Source organism: Bactrocera tryoni, unplaced genomic scaffold (assembly GCF_016617805.1).
Source record: "Bactrocera tryoni isolate S06 unplaced genomic scaffold, CSIRO_BtryS06_freeze2 scaffold_351, whole genome shotgun sequence".
NCBI lineage: Eukaryota > Metazoa > Arthropoda > Insecta > Diptera > Tephritidae > Bactrocera > Bactrocera tryoni.
In genome coordinates, this window is record NW_024396062.1 from 237,755 (window position 1) to 253,633 (window position 15,879).

Consider the following 15,879-nt stretch of genomic DNA (forward strand, 5'->3'; position numbering starts at 1 on the left):
TATTCAAAATAGTTCAATACTATATATACGTAGAGAGCCTTGTATATAATATGCTATAATAATTTCAACGTAATTTTGTGTGGAAATATCCACTGATATAATGCTATGATTTTCCAATGGTGTGCTGTAAAAATTTTATAAATACCAATTTGACTTAATATAATATCATAATGCAAGAAATTATGTGGCAAGTTTCATAATGACACATCAAATATGAGAAACTGCAGTGAAAACTGCTTTCAAATTCACACAACAGCAAACATTTCCTTTCACACATTTCAAATGCTTGCATTCACTATCAAAACTAACAGAGCACTGTTCACCACAACTTCACTACTTAACATATTTGTTGTAGTACAAACTGCTATACTCTATGCTTGTGCGTTTGCAAGCGCAAGTGGCATTGAAAATCGCGCGCCTAACATAAGTAACAGTCATACTCGAAGCATGTGATTATTTGCCGCTCATTTTCTCTCCAAAAGTTTTACTACAGAATGTTCAAATGTTCATAAACATTATCTGCTTTTACACTGCGGCTAATGTTGTCGTTAACATTAACTGTTACAGGTGCTGTGGAATAAAGGGAAAAATGTAACGCGCACAGAGCGCACATGTTAATAGCTGACTGTAGCGTGGAAAACGTCTGTTGAACTCAGCGAGTACACAGGTAAGTGACCAGTGTATGAAATGATAAATAAAGTGAAGCAAAATCTGGCAGCACTGCAGTTCTCAGAGCAAACGGTGTACCGGGAGCAGCAATTATTCGACTTCACAGTGAGCGCGCGCTCGCCACAAGTCATTGCCAGTAGCAGAGTCAGTCGGTGGCTGTGACAGCTCGCAGTTGTTTGCTGTTTGCTGTGTGAAGTGGCATTTTTGGAGCGCTCGTCGCCGTGAAACGTACGTGGCGCGGACATCCAAAGCGAACAGTGCATTCGTGTTGGGCTCTTTGCCGAGCCAATTTGTGAAATCAGCGTCAATCATAAAGACGTAAGCGTATTTATTTATTCACAAAATTAGCATATGCAAAAGTCTGCTGTGTGCCTGTGTTTGCAGAGTGTAAAATTAAAATAATTTTCGGTGTAGAAAAAAGTTTATAGATTATTTGAAATTTGTATACGAGACAACGCAGAGAAACAATAAAAATGTCGAAAATGACTGCGAAAACACAATAAACCAACAAATTAAGTGTGCGAATGTAATCAGAAGCGGAGATGTGTGACTATGTAAAAAATCGCTACATATGTATGTATACGTATGTGTGTGTGTGTGATCAGTGAAATCAACATTTGAAACTGCGATCGAATAAGCCTCATTGTTGCGGCTGTAGCACTTGAAGCGTTGAGCCGCATCGAGAATCCAACTTTTTCGTGTTTTTCTTTACAGAAAGTTCGAAAACAGTCATTACGCTTGTGTTTCTTTTATTGTTGTTGTTATTTTCTTATAAACAGCGCGTAATTGTTTCGTGTACTTAAAAGTGCAAACTATTATTGTTATTGCTGCGTCACTTTTGCTGCAGTTGCTGGTTGTTGCTGTTATTGCTACTCGTAAGACCCGTTATACTACCTGCACCTTTATTGGCTTCAATTACGAATCGCGTCGCTGCTATCGTTTGCAATTGGCTTTAAGTGGGTGGCGTTCATTACGCGGAAGACGTAATTAAATACAATTATTCATAAGTTCATACATGAGAGTACTAATTGCGGGATTCGGTTGCAGTGAAAATTTAAAATACGAAAGTTTTTGTAATTATAAAAAATAAGGTATCTAAAAATGTTATTAAAACTTTACAATAACAATTTTTTTTATAAAAATAATTTTTGTAAATGTTAAAAATTTATTTAATAAAATTTATTTTTGTCAAAGAAGTGTATTCTATAACGCATTTAATCTAATAAAAATCTAAAAAATATTCCTTTCATTTAAATAAGCATCGTTTGTTAACAATTTTTATGTAATTGTTTTTTACTTTACTGATTTTTTTTAGCAGCCAACCAGTGACTTAGTGCAAAGCGCCGCCAATAACATTGAGTTTTGCATATTTAATTATTCAAGTTCACTACCTGATCGCATTTAAGTGTTGCAACGTAATAATTTTTAATATTTTCTTAACAACAGAAATCGCAATTTGTGTAAATTCTGCTGCTAAAAGCAAGCATACATAGACTGGCTGAAATTATAGCTACATACTTGAAGGGTGAGTACACTTTGATACTTATTTTATAACATCGTAAACAAGGCCACAGGCTTTAAGCATTGGCGCCCCAGGGTAGGAGACACTATAAAAAGTATAGCATCAGGCGCAATCATTCTAATGGATGACTGGAACTCCAGCTGATATCGCGAAAGACCAAAACTGGTATATGCGTGGCTCAGTAACCTGCCAGGCCCAAGCTTCCTATGTATTCAATATATTATTTGTGTGGGCATGATTCAGTTTTCGCATTTAGGCGTTAATTATTAGTGAGAAATATATCACTAGCAATTACAAATAGATCTTAAATGTGAATTGTTTATTTTCAAACTAATGTGTCAAGCTTGCTTAAAAAATGTATACATTTATCTCGGTTTTTTTGTGTGTTTGTTATTAAAACAGGACTTTTCACTGCAGTCTTTTTCTTTATACTACTCACCTTGAGTTTGTGAACATTCTACTTTTTAAGGTTAATCTGCTGGCAAGTTCAATTCCAAGTGCGCGTACTCTTTCTAGAAATTTAAAATAACATTCCTTTGAGGTCTTCAAAGTACTTTGACTATAATCTTCAGAACATGTAAAACAAATTAAAAACGAAGTAATCCTCTGAAATTTTTCGCTGGTGTTTTAGGTTTTATTCACTTTATTCAACATTTTTGTTTTATTTCTTAACATTAATCTTTCAACTACTAACATTCCAGTTGCTAACTATTTTTGAATGACTGTACTTAAAGCGCACTTGTGTGATATTTCGAAAGATAATTTGTTTTTGCATTATCTTTCAAAATAACATACAAAAATCGTATAATAAATGAATTGAAAAACTAATTGGAGGCTTTTAAAGCGTGGAGGCCTAGTTCAAACAGATCGATCATTTTACCTTTAAACAATTTTTTTTGCTTTGCATATATACAGAAAAATGTTATTTTTTCAAACATGTTTTCTCTTAAAAGCCTGCCATTTTGGTAAAATAATAGGCCTTCGTTATATCTTACTATTAAAACCTCTTTTTACTCTTTTGTGTTCAACCACGGTAAAGGCTTCCGCGGCGGTCTATTTCTAACCGGAAAACTGTTGGGCATAATAAATTCGCTTTTAGTTATTTATGCATGGGAAAATGTTTTAGTAATAAATAAATTTTAAAAGCATAATTTTCACAAAAAAAAATTGTAAAATTCGGCTTTACCAAAACTGTAATATCCTATACAGGTGGGCGTTTTAAAGCATTAACGTATATAAAATGTCACTATTCTTGATTTTGACGGTCAGTTTAATTGACATCTATATGTATGTTATTTAGCCAAATCTGAACATTTTTGTTGGAGATTTTAGTGATATCTAAAATAGTAATCTTCGACAAATTTTGTTACGATAACTTGTCAAATAAAAAGTTTCCCCTACGTGAACTTTAGGTAGATAAGCCAGTTTGTATGACAGCTATATGATATAGTGGTCCAATATAAAAAATTTATTCGATGATTGCAGTGATGCTTCATATTATTATCTATGCTAAATTCGTGAAGATATTTTGTCAAATTAAAAGGAATTCCCTAGAAAGATTAGATTTACGTTTAGTTTGCGTGGCAGCTATGTATATGCTGGTCCGCTATCAGCGGTTCCATCAAACGAGTAGCTTCTTGCAGAGAAGAGGAAATATCAAAATTTCAGGGCGACATCTCAAAAACTGAGGCATTAGTTTGGATAAATAATTATAGAGAGACGGACATATGTAGCTAAATCGGCGCAGCCAGTCACGCTTATAGTACTTACATCGGTATAGGTACTTTAGAGTGTATCCGAGATTTCGATCTGGGTGTTACAATTTCGTGACAAATTTAACCTGTTGAGGGTTTAAAAACAAATAAATATAATAATAATTTTTATTGTATGTATATTTACAGAAATGAATTAAAGTCGTCTCAAATTTTGTTCAGAAATATTTTAAGCGACAATTCAAACGTCCGAAATCTTAATCTAAAATTGTGTAAGAGCGGTGTTTACGTCAATAACGAAGAAGAAATCTTATTTCATACAAAATATATTTATTCTGCGCGTTACACTAACAAATCCCAATTAAAAACGGAATTAAACAGAAAATAAACAATTTATTTTTAAACGATTTATTGTGAAAGGTAAAGCAATTATTTGTTAGGTTTGAAAGCCAACTACAAATAAATATTAATGCAATGTATTACGTACTTACCAGCATTAGAAATAGCAATGAATTTTTAGAACAACTTTTTCAGGAAAAATTGCAATAATTAGTTATCGTGAAGTGTTTTACATTTTAAAAAGATTTTTATAAATATTCTGCTCAAATTTGTTTAATTATAGGTTTAGTAAAGCTTTATAACTTTCTAAGCTCCTTAGATGAGAAGACGCTTAGAAAACCCGTTTTCCAATTATAAGAATTAAATGATACGAGTCTTTATAATTATAGAAACCAACTAATCATCTTATGCACATATATATATATTTATTAAGGTGGGCCAAAAAAATTTTTATTTTTATTTATATATTTGCTTCAACACACACACACATACAAGTGCCAGCATTGTACACGATTAAAAGCTCATTATTATGCCAAAACAAATTCAAAACAAAGTAATTATCGCTGGAACTGCGCCTCGCAGAGCTACTTAAAATGTAATTGTGACTTGTATAATAAAGCTAATATATATTATACATGCACTTGTATATACATATGTAAAGGTATGTATTTGCATAAATAACTGAAAGTATTCTGGTTGATTGTTTGTTTGAATTGAGCTGTCAAAAATTAGTTAAACCTTCAACAAGACAGGCAACTGATTCACTTACAGACATACAAGCATACATATGTTTATTGTATTACATAAATGTACATACGGTTAGCAGCATTTAAGTATACCGTTTGTTTATGCTTTTAACGGAAGTTTAAATTAAGAATTTGTAAGCGAGACATAGAAAGGCATTTCGCTGACAACTAATTCAGATTCCGGTAATGAGAAAATACCAGCTGAAATCGCTTATTCTCACAAAATGGAAATTATATAATTAAAGTACTGAGACTTATTCAACAGCTGAATCTTAGTTTGTGGTTATAAAGAGAAGAAATTAGATGACAGGTTGATGCTGAATTAAGAGGCACCCGTTAATCCTTTAAAACGTGCATAACCAAAAACAAAATTGTATTTTTATAATATTTTTTTTTTTTGACTTTTAAAATATTATTCAATAGTTAAAATATAAGAAGCATCGAAAATAAAACGGCATTAAGAAATTAATTTTTATGGTAATTAATGGTAATGGATCTTGTGTAGAAGGACTGAAGTGGTATCCAACATTAGACTTTATTGTAGTTACTCTTCATTTATACCACAAATAATAAAAAATACTGATCTTAACATCTTGTTAAAGTGTTTGAAATTAATCAAGATCTTAACCAGTTAGTTATTTCACTGCAAATTAAGTTCAAATTTCTGAGCATTGTAGTTCTCAATCTTTTTTCGATATTTCGGTTATAATCCAAAAGAAAGTATAAGTCATATTATTTGTAATGATCCAGTGTCACCCATTTTATTAAAGCTTTGCAAACAATTTTCAAAATCAATCGTAGTATTGTCGAGCAAAAGCTCAATATAAAAGATTCCATTGAATTCCCACCAAATACACTTCTTTACGGTTTTTTTTTTATGTCTACTGATCTTCGAAGAAGTGCGAGGAGCTTTCTTTTACCCAAATCTTCAGTTAAAATTTTGCAAATAGTGTTTTCGTTCATATTTAATTCCTCAGCCAACATTCTCGTAGTGCAATTTCATTGGTAACAGTAACTCCACTTAGTTTTTCCATCTCTCCATATTCAAGAGCAAAATTGAACGCCTCAGAAAAGTAATGGATGATCTCCACAAAGTTATAATAATGAAAAGTAATCATATCAAATTTTTGAAAATTGTGTTTCTTCAAATGTACAATTTTCTCACAGAGTACTGAACAGAGTTTCCTATTGAAATTGACAAATTGTAATTTGAAATAACGGCAGAGAATCTTAAACATTGTAAAACGTGACTACAAGAAGAAGTGCCTGAAATTACTTATAGTTCTCTTCAGTGTGATACAAATGCTGTTTGAAGAATTTACTATAGAATGAAAGAAATATCCCTCTACGTAAGTATTTTATTTACCCCCCACCAGTGGTTAGGTTTTGAATAAACTCCATTGAGGTATTTACACCACCAATTTGTCAACAACAAACTTCCTAACTTCTAGGCGACTGACTTTTGATACAAAATTCTTACAACAATCACACACTTCTTCTTTTATTGAAATGACTTTACAATCATCTGATCTGGCTTACAGTCATCCAATTTTCATGAAGTTAGCTGTGTTTTCAAATTTTCTTTTTTACCGCTGCATGTTTTGTGACTAAAGTAATTAGTCATAAATTTTGGATTTTCCACTTGAAATTTTAGATTAAAATTTTATGAATTTATCACACTCTACTACGATTTACCTCACAACTTTTATGAATATCAAGAATACCTCTCTTTACTGCAATTAAATATTCTAAATAAAAATTCTATAAAGCTGACTGAGTGTGGGACTTACTTGTTGACTAAAATTTATTCTGTATACCTAAATCCTTAAAATTTTATTTTTTTTTAATTTTACGATATATTCTTGTATATTTTTAAATTCGAAATGCAGAAAAAAATCTCCGCTCTCGAAAAGAGCACTTCGCAATAAAATGGTATTGTCGCACACGTCTGAATTTATAAACGATGTCAACTTGTGTTTTCGAAGGACTAAAATGCTGAGTGCAACGCAGCATGACAACAACAACATTGCAATGCGAATGCATGAATAAGACTAGAAAATGAGATAAAACAGAAGAACGGCAGCGAAAGACAAACGGCGGCCACAGTCAGCGGCAGAGTTACATAAGAGCATATATGTATACAACCACATATACACATATACAGATATATGAGACAAAACTATGTAAAATAGCAACAAAGCGGTAACATAAACAAAGCAGAATGTATTTCGGTCTGCGGTAAGTAATGCAAGCCAAGAAAAATGCAACAAAAGCGCACGCTGGCAGCCCCGGCCGAGCGGCCAAAGTGCGAGGCAGCTTGCGGAAGTGACATAGAAAGACAATAAAGGTTGAAGGACACACTGTCGGCAGCACACACGTGAATGTGCGAGTGCAAGGCAGTTGCTGCGGTTGACTTGCGCTGTATTACATTAAAGTGGAGAGCAGAAAAGCACAATAACGCAAGCACACACACACATACATATATGCGCATATTTGTTAGTATAAACATTACAATATATAAATGTGTGTGTGTGTGTATGCAGTGTTGTCTGTCGTTGCTTGTTGTGACCGCAAGGACACAAATAATGGCTGAAGGATGTGTGGTTGCATGAGTTGTGCGCCGCAACAAGCTGCGCCTGGACGAGGGGGGAGAACTGCCATGGCTGGCATGCTGTGGCAAATACTGTGGATGCAACTCGATAATTTTTTGCTCTAACCAAATCGGAATTGATGTACGCAAAAGGATGCTTGACAGTCTTTAGGTTTTTAATGCAGTGAGCTTTTAGGCGCAACTTTGGAACAGAAGGGCAAGAGCGTGCCACGTGGCGGAATTGTGGAAAGAATAAAAAAAGTTACGAAAGTAAACCTAAACACAAAATAATTTTGCAGCCAAATGTGTGAGTTTAATGCCGAATGGGCCATTTGGGCAAATTTTAGGCACATCTTTTTGCATTTTGCCAACCCGCTGTCATTGGCGCTTCATACTTCTACGAATTGAGGCCATAAAAAGGGGAATATGCATAAAAAAGGCATGTTCGCACAGCCATAAAAACGCTTATCAACTCCAATATTTTCTAATGGCTAAGCACGTGCCGCACAGCGGGCCTCGCAACAACACAGCCCTTTGGCTACATTCCACGCACAATGGGCACCAGTGTGTTCGGGGAACGCACAATGCCGAGACATCTCGGATGCGCACGAATATACATTTGGCAAATAAATGCCTCAAATGTCCAGCTCAGCGGGTATTTGTGTGAATGAAAGAACTGAGCAAAAAGAATACAAAATATTTGCTTTCCTTTTGATAAGCCTGAGCTATCGCAATCTCAGCACTTGCTGACTCACATCGTTTTTGCTGCAAGTGTACACTTGCTGTTGCTGCTGTTGTTGTTGTGGTTGCCAAACATTGCTGCTGCTTTATTTGGTGTTGTGGCTTCGGCTGGCTGAGTGCACACTGGCCGGCAGTCAATGTTGACTGTTCGAAATGCCCCGTAAATGCCAGAGCCCGCATTGTGATTCGATGAATGCGACGATGACTCGGCTGCGTGCACTTACCGCCACACAAATACACTTGTGTGTGTGTATTTGTATTTGCGGGCATGTTTGCTTATGAGTAAGCAGGCTATCTTTGATCAGAGTCTCGAATATGCATACATTTAATCACTCTTGTGTGCGTGTGTGTTTGTGGCTCTGCGTAGAAAATTTCTTCAGTTGCTTTGCTGCACTAAAAGCGGCCGAATGCCGGCAGAAGAAACACAGAATGCCCAAAATTGTTTAGAAATTAGTCATTTGGAAAGATTTGCATGTCGTCGCACGTGTATGTGTGTGTGTGTGCGGGAATAAGTGATATTGCGTTTATACCAAAAATGTGTCTTTACTTCAGAAAACATTTTTCATTTGCATACAAATTTCGAGAATGAAACGCAAATTTTTGCATTATTTTTGAACGCATAAATTTTTAATAGAAAGAAGTGAGTGAAGCAACATATTTCGTTTTGACATTGTAACTTCATTAGTGATAGTAAATAAAACAGTATTATTAATTAATTAATTAACATTATTTTTCTAGCCATGTTCTGTTAAAACTATTGTCTGCATTTGTCATTGAATGTGAATTACTGTACATTTCTTGCCTTTGGTCGCATAAAAAGAGGTTAGAAGTGAGTTATGGGGTTAAGTGTGTTTCAGAGGTACAAAAAAAGTGCTTTCACCGTGGACAGTATAACTTATTATTGGTTCATCTGAAATTACAAAATCAAAAATATTCCGTTAATATTTAAACCTCGTGTTTAAACGAAGGAAAAAAATTAAAAATTTTAATGAAAATAAAATTTTAAAATAAATATAAAAATTTTAATTTTTTCTCAAAAATTTCATCTTTTGACAACTTTTCGCCTTTTTTTGGCTTATAAAATAAGTTGTGATAAAAAAAAATTTTTCGTTCAATTAAAGAAGAAAAAAGAAAATGTTATTTTAAAGATGTGTTCACATTTCGAACTAAATAGATTCATCACTTTTCGAGAAATCGTTTCCACCGACTTCAAGAATGGAGTTTTGAGAAAAACGCATTCAAAGTTTTAAGTTGTGACTTAATGGGTGGAACTTCTGATGGGTGTATTTCTTAGAGTTTTACTCGGATTTTTGGTGAGTATTTTAACATATTGTACTATTTAATAACACAAAAAACGATTTTTTGAAATTTTCAAACCCACCTAACCCTCTTAACGATGAAAGTGTGAGATGAAAAACCTTTAAAAATAACAAAATTTAAATCGATATCTCAAAGAGTGTTTGAGTTACAGCTTTCTATACTTACAATACTTACATTTGTAGCATTTTTCTCAAAATATTATATTTTGAGTTCGACTGAGTGATTATGTTCAAACAAATAATTCCACCATTATAATTTTTTTTTTGCATGTTCTATACATACTTTTTTTTCTCAAAAATCGAATTTTGACAGACCTAAAACAACTAAAATTTTTGGTAAAATACAACTTTGCTTCAAAACGCCACCATTTTGACTAATTTTTTTAACGACCGTAGGTATTTTACGGACATTGTCTCATAGGTAAAGACTCCTTTAAGGAGAAACACGTAATCACTGCAGCAGTGGATGTCCCTGTGTTCTTAATATATATAAACGTACTCTTAGCGTTGATAAGCTCACCGTCAAGTATTTTAGCGGTGTGGAAGAATGTTTAGATGTGAACTCCAATTAATAGGGGGAAATTGACCTAATCCGAACAGCAAAAGTAGAAGTAGAAATAACATATTTACTATAAACTCACATAACTGACAGCTTCCCTAGGAATAGCGATAATTGAAGCAATATTTTTGTGACAAATTGTTTATAATATTACTACAATGGTAGACAGCGTGAGTGGTTTTGCTAGATGAATATTTGAGTATTGGCATGACAATTCCATTAACTGCTAGATCTCCGTAGTTTTTCACAGATTAATACTATCACGAGGACATATTTTCTGAAATTCAATCTTTTTAACATTACATAAGAAATTCAAAACTCTTTTAGGCCACTCAGGACATTCAGGGTCAACTTTTATTTTTGTTTCTCTATACTCATTAGTTTTATTCAATAATTTTATAAGGTTATTTCCCAATATTTTCACAAATACTTTAAACTCATAAGGCTTTTTCTTTTTTTAATAATCGTCAGAGAATTAAGTTTTAGCTACTTCTCATTAATAACAACTTTAAGAGAATTTCAAATTATTATTCACTTTTCAGCTCAATAATAAAAAACTGGTTCCAAAAAGCAGCAAATGTTAATAAATTCTTCGTTTCAATCTGTTATAATACACCTTGATTAATCAGTGGAGTTATAGAGCTTATGAAAAAGCTTTGTGAATGTTCCTCTACAACCTAATGTGTTTTAAAGTAGTATTAGAATTTAAACTAATCAAATCTGAACACAGTATATTCCATAAAAAAGTGGCTTTGTCATTAATTTATCATAATTAGCAGATTGCTTGGCTATATATCACACATTATGTACAAAAAGAAGCAAAGTCCTCTCTCGACAAACAAAAACCAAACTCTATAAGTCACTCATAATTCCCGTCCTGCTGTATGGTGCAGAGTCTTGGACGATGTCAACAACAGATGAGTCGACGTTGCGAGTTTTCGAGAGAAAATTTCTGCGAAAGATTTATGGCCCTTTGCGCGTTAGCCACGGCGAATACCGCATTCAATGGAACGATGAGCTGTACGAGATATACGACGACATCGACATAGTTCAGCGAATTAAAAGACAGCGACTACGCGGGCTAGGTCATGTTGTCCGGCTGGACGAAAACACTCCAACTCTGAAAACTTTCGACGCAGTACCCGCCGGGAGAAGCAGAGGAAAAGGAAGACTTCCACTCCGTTAGAAGGACCAAGTAGAGGAGGACCTGGCTTCGCTTGGAATATCCAATTGGCGCCACGTAGCGAAAAGAAGAAACGACTGGCGCGCTGTTGTTAACTCGGCTATAATCGCGTAAGCGGTGTCTACGCCAATTAAGAAGAAGAAGAATTACAAAAGAGTCAACTCTAACTCAAAGTTTTTCAAAGTGAACCTTTTTCAAATCTTAACTGGAAATTTACCGTTAGGTCTACTTTTGTGTTAATTGCGTGCACTGAATCCTGAAGATTTGCTGTTTTTAGAGTGTGTGATATAATAATATAATAGTCTCTTGCGGAAAAATGTTACTTTTTTGTTCATTATAAATATAAAGAAAATAAGTTGAAGTTTCATTAGAAATACGAAAAGACTTTTTCGACTAACCAATACATACAAAGTATGGGATAGTAATCAAAAGCATTGGACACTTCGCAATACAATGGCAACGTTTATGTCGGCATATTTTAAAGATTGCTTGGAAACAATAAAACATACGAGCAAATAATATATAATATACACAAGCACATTTTTTATTGAAAAGTCTACTTAAGAAATTGAAAGAAATACAAAAAGATACAATAACTTAATGGAAAGCCAAATATTCACATAAGTGTGAATGTACTTACATATACACATACAAGTATATCTATATCTGTATAGATACGCAAGAACATAAACAGAAATTTATTTGATCACGTCACAGTCTGTTGTTGCGCTAAAAAGCAAACACGAACCAGCTAAAATATAAGCAAAATATGTGTCTGATCAGAGAAGACATACATACATATATACATAATTGTAGCAAAATTTGTTTATTTCTTGTTAGATAAAAAACACACTCACTCTAAATTAATTTTTTCACTAATTGTTCAAAGCTATTGCAATTTATTTAGTAAAAAGAAATTATAGTGACTCATTAAAAGTGAAAAAAAGACTAGACTAGTTCTGTTTATATTTGCACTACTTGGTCAAATAAGTTCGCTTAGGAGTGTTCTACAAAGTATTTTTTCAACAACGTACATTTATTTTTTATATATATTAGAAGCAAACACGCAAGCGAATTTTTCTTTAAGCAACCCACTGTTCTCAAATATTCCACAAACCATGCACACACAAGCACATAAAAAAAGTCATAAATTTATTTCATTAAAAATCGAGAAACGTGTTGGCCTTTCAAGTTTAATTATATGTCAATGCTTCACATTGACTTTGAGCAATTTTTGACAATTTCGCAGAATGACAACAAAATTCGCTTAAACTTTAGTGACGTTATCTGAGCGAATATTTATTTGGCGGTGCTTATTTCGCATACAGCAAACAAAAAAATATTTATTTAAACGAATTAAGGTTTTTCTTTAATTTTTAAATATTGATAATGAAATGAACATTTGCTTATGCAAAAGTGCTTTGCGGTTTTCAAATTTTCTAAAAAAATTAAAACCTTTCTTTGTAATACATGCAAAATCGCGTCTCATGTAGTTCAAGAAGCTGAAGACACTCTTTTTGGATCACATCGAATATTTTACTTAATTTTTATGGCACATAGTGACCTACAAGCAATGATTTTCAGATATATACCAACCAACTTCCACTTCCTCTCCTTGAATTACGTCGTTTCCCGCATGCAATTTTCTAATTATTATATTTTTGTGGAATGGAAATTATTGCGTCAATGTGTTTCTGTATATTTTACAAAATTAATACAAATCTTATTCGAAATACGAGAATATATTTTCAAACTTCTGTATATTACATTTTGGAAAACATCAATATTTTTACAAATAATCAACAGTTCGCTGATAAACTTTCTTGCGGGTCAAAATCATGTATTTATTTTTTGAAATTAATATTAATTTCTTATCAGTTTTTGCGGATGCAGTTGCTTAGAAAAAATATAATTTCAAATGAATATAGAGACGGACAAATATATATGTATATACATATCTGTATATACATATGTATATTTGTTTTAAATATAAATACATATGTGTATATATACTTGTTTTGTGTTGTGTTGTGATTATAAATACATATATTTATGTTATTATTGATATTTTCCTAACATAGAAATGTAATCTCGAAATGTACTAGAAACACGTGTCGTAATCCTCTCTATTTGAAATTAGACAACACTAACAATTTGCTAAAAACTTGTGAGATTGATGCGCTACAGAAAAATAGTATTTCTTTAAAAATGTTTTGGAAATAGCAATGCAAGAAATTTGCCGTATTAATAAAACTTTTTAAGGGGCTACATGGTTTCCTCGAGTAAAATACAGTCTCTTTTCAACAATGATTGCCTCATATAAAAAATTAAATATTTTATTAGAGTTTTTTATTGTTTCAAACATACAATATGATCAAAGAAATTATGTAATTTTTACGTAAACCTCATCCAAGTCTTTAAGAATTGTAACTCAAAGACCTTTGTAAAATTTCAGGAAGATCGGTTGAGTGGTTCTCGAGAAATCTTGCCAACCGACTTCAAAATCACAGTTTCGTGAAAAACTTGCTAAAAGACGGCGCACTTAGCCTTGCTAGCTTCAAGTGCACAAGTTCTCAAGGCTGTATCTCCGAAACTATTTTTCGGATCAACATGAAAATTAAGAACAATATTCTAGAGGCGTTGATAAAAAAAAAAAAAAATTGAAACCCATTAACCCATGTAACCACTTAATAAAAACGCCTCTAATAACAAAATATGTGTAAGTGAGTGCTATCCGAGCGCTGAGTATCGAAGACGCTTCTGCGACGTCCAAAAGGAACTTTTAAAGACAAAAATATATTCAACATACAATCTAGAAAAATTTTCTCAACCTCAGTAAATAGTAAAACATTAGATGTTAACCCTCCTTTAGAGTAATTTGAAGGTTACGACGCAAATATATTGTTTAATATATCGATACAAGACTGTATTGGCCAGGCCCATTCTGATTGCATTCTGATCCGAAAAATATCACGATAAAATGTACATTTATTCATCTGTTGAGCACTTCTTACCCACTACATTGATTATAAACAACCAGTTTTTACACGAAATAAAACCAGTTACTACACGAAATAAAAACATAGAAACACTTTTTATCAGCAAACCACACAACAAGTAAACTCAACGCTCATAAAATATAGTTTTCGCTGAAAATGAAACATAAAAAAGGCATTCGCTCATTTACGACATTTACAAGATTGGCAAACGATAAAGTTGGCCACAAACGGAGCGCGCATTTGCCGCCATTTCCCTGCACATTGCCACTGTCGACTGCGCTGCAAAGTGGCGAATAAACGGTTGGTTGAAAAGTGTCATTTCCACCAGACAGCGACAGCGAAAGCGACATTGACATTCCGCTATTTTTCCAACGTCCACGACGCGCCGCCACACAGCCGAGCGCCATTAGTGGCGAGACCTCATTAACCTTGCGAAGGCAACGGATGCTGTGTGTGTGAAGCGATATAAGTATACACTATGTAGTATGTGCCGTTATATAAAGCACGTATCTTTACTTATGTAGCTGTGTGGGTGTTTGGCGGCAGTTTTCAAAGATCGATATCAGCTGCGCCAGCGAATCGAGCGACATGTGAGTCGAATTGGCAAGCGGGGTAGGGGAAAGAGGGGAAGGGTCGCTTGCTGCTGCAATTGACAAGCTCGTAATAACGAAATGTAGATCTCTAGCGGCAGCTGCGGCGCTTTTTAATTCATTAGTTGGTTGTTGTAAAACTTTTGGTGCGGAAAAATGTATATGGAGTCTCTGAACGGAACCATGCTACATTCGCTAACAATTATTGATATCCGCATTGAAAGTTTGAACTATAACTTTTTGAGTTATTCAAGCAAAAATATAGTTAAAAGTTCTTTAATCCAGTCCAATTTTTATAAAAAAATTTAAATCAACAGTGTCAGCCTTCTAATAACTTCTCGTATAAAATTTTATAAATTACACATATGTATAATGTTCTATAAATATCTTCTGTATTCCTAATAACCCCACTCAATCCAAATAATTCCTTCAAACAAATAACCACTTAGACTCTATATTTTTACAACTTTTTAAATCCAAATTAAAGCATTTCAAAATTCCATTTCAAAAAGCAGAAAAAACTTGTAATTGATGTGCTCGCTTTGATCTGCTATAAGCTGCTATACTTATGAGACCACCTGACATTTACACACGCATAAACGAACTCACACACACCCGCACACACAAAAGAGCAGCGCGAATGAAAGGCATACGAAATTACGTTGCGCATTAAATTTTCATTTTCTCTGTCGCAGCGCTTTGTATTTGAATATGAATTGAAAAATCGTGGAGGCCTCGCACCCGCTCACCGGCCTCCACCCCCATTTCGTGTGACGCAGTGCCATTCAAATGACAACGCGGGCATTTTCCGCCGTTTACACTTCATCACATTAGACGTACAACGCGCGAGTGTGAGTGCATGTATGTGCGTGTGTATGTACTTTTATTGGAACATATGCCTAACGGTATG

The 15,879-nt window shown here is 33.7% G+C and overlaps 1 protein-coding gene across 2 annotated transcripts in view; it reads left to right on the forward strand.

The window, feature by feature from the left end:
• Positions 1 to 817: 817 nt before the first annotated feature.
• LOC120781141 (loricrin-like) overlaps positions 818 to 15,879 on the forward strand; it is a 79,307-nt gene continuing 64,245 nt past the window's right edge. For both annotated transcript variants that reach the window (XM_040113273.1, XM_040113274.1), the window contains exons 1-2: positions 818 to 987; positions 2,116 to 2,194. The gene's annotated coding sequence lies outside the window, so the exon portion shown is untranslated. The remainder of the gene's footprint in view (positions 988 to 2,115; positions 2,195 to 15,879) is intronic.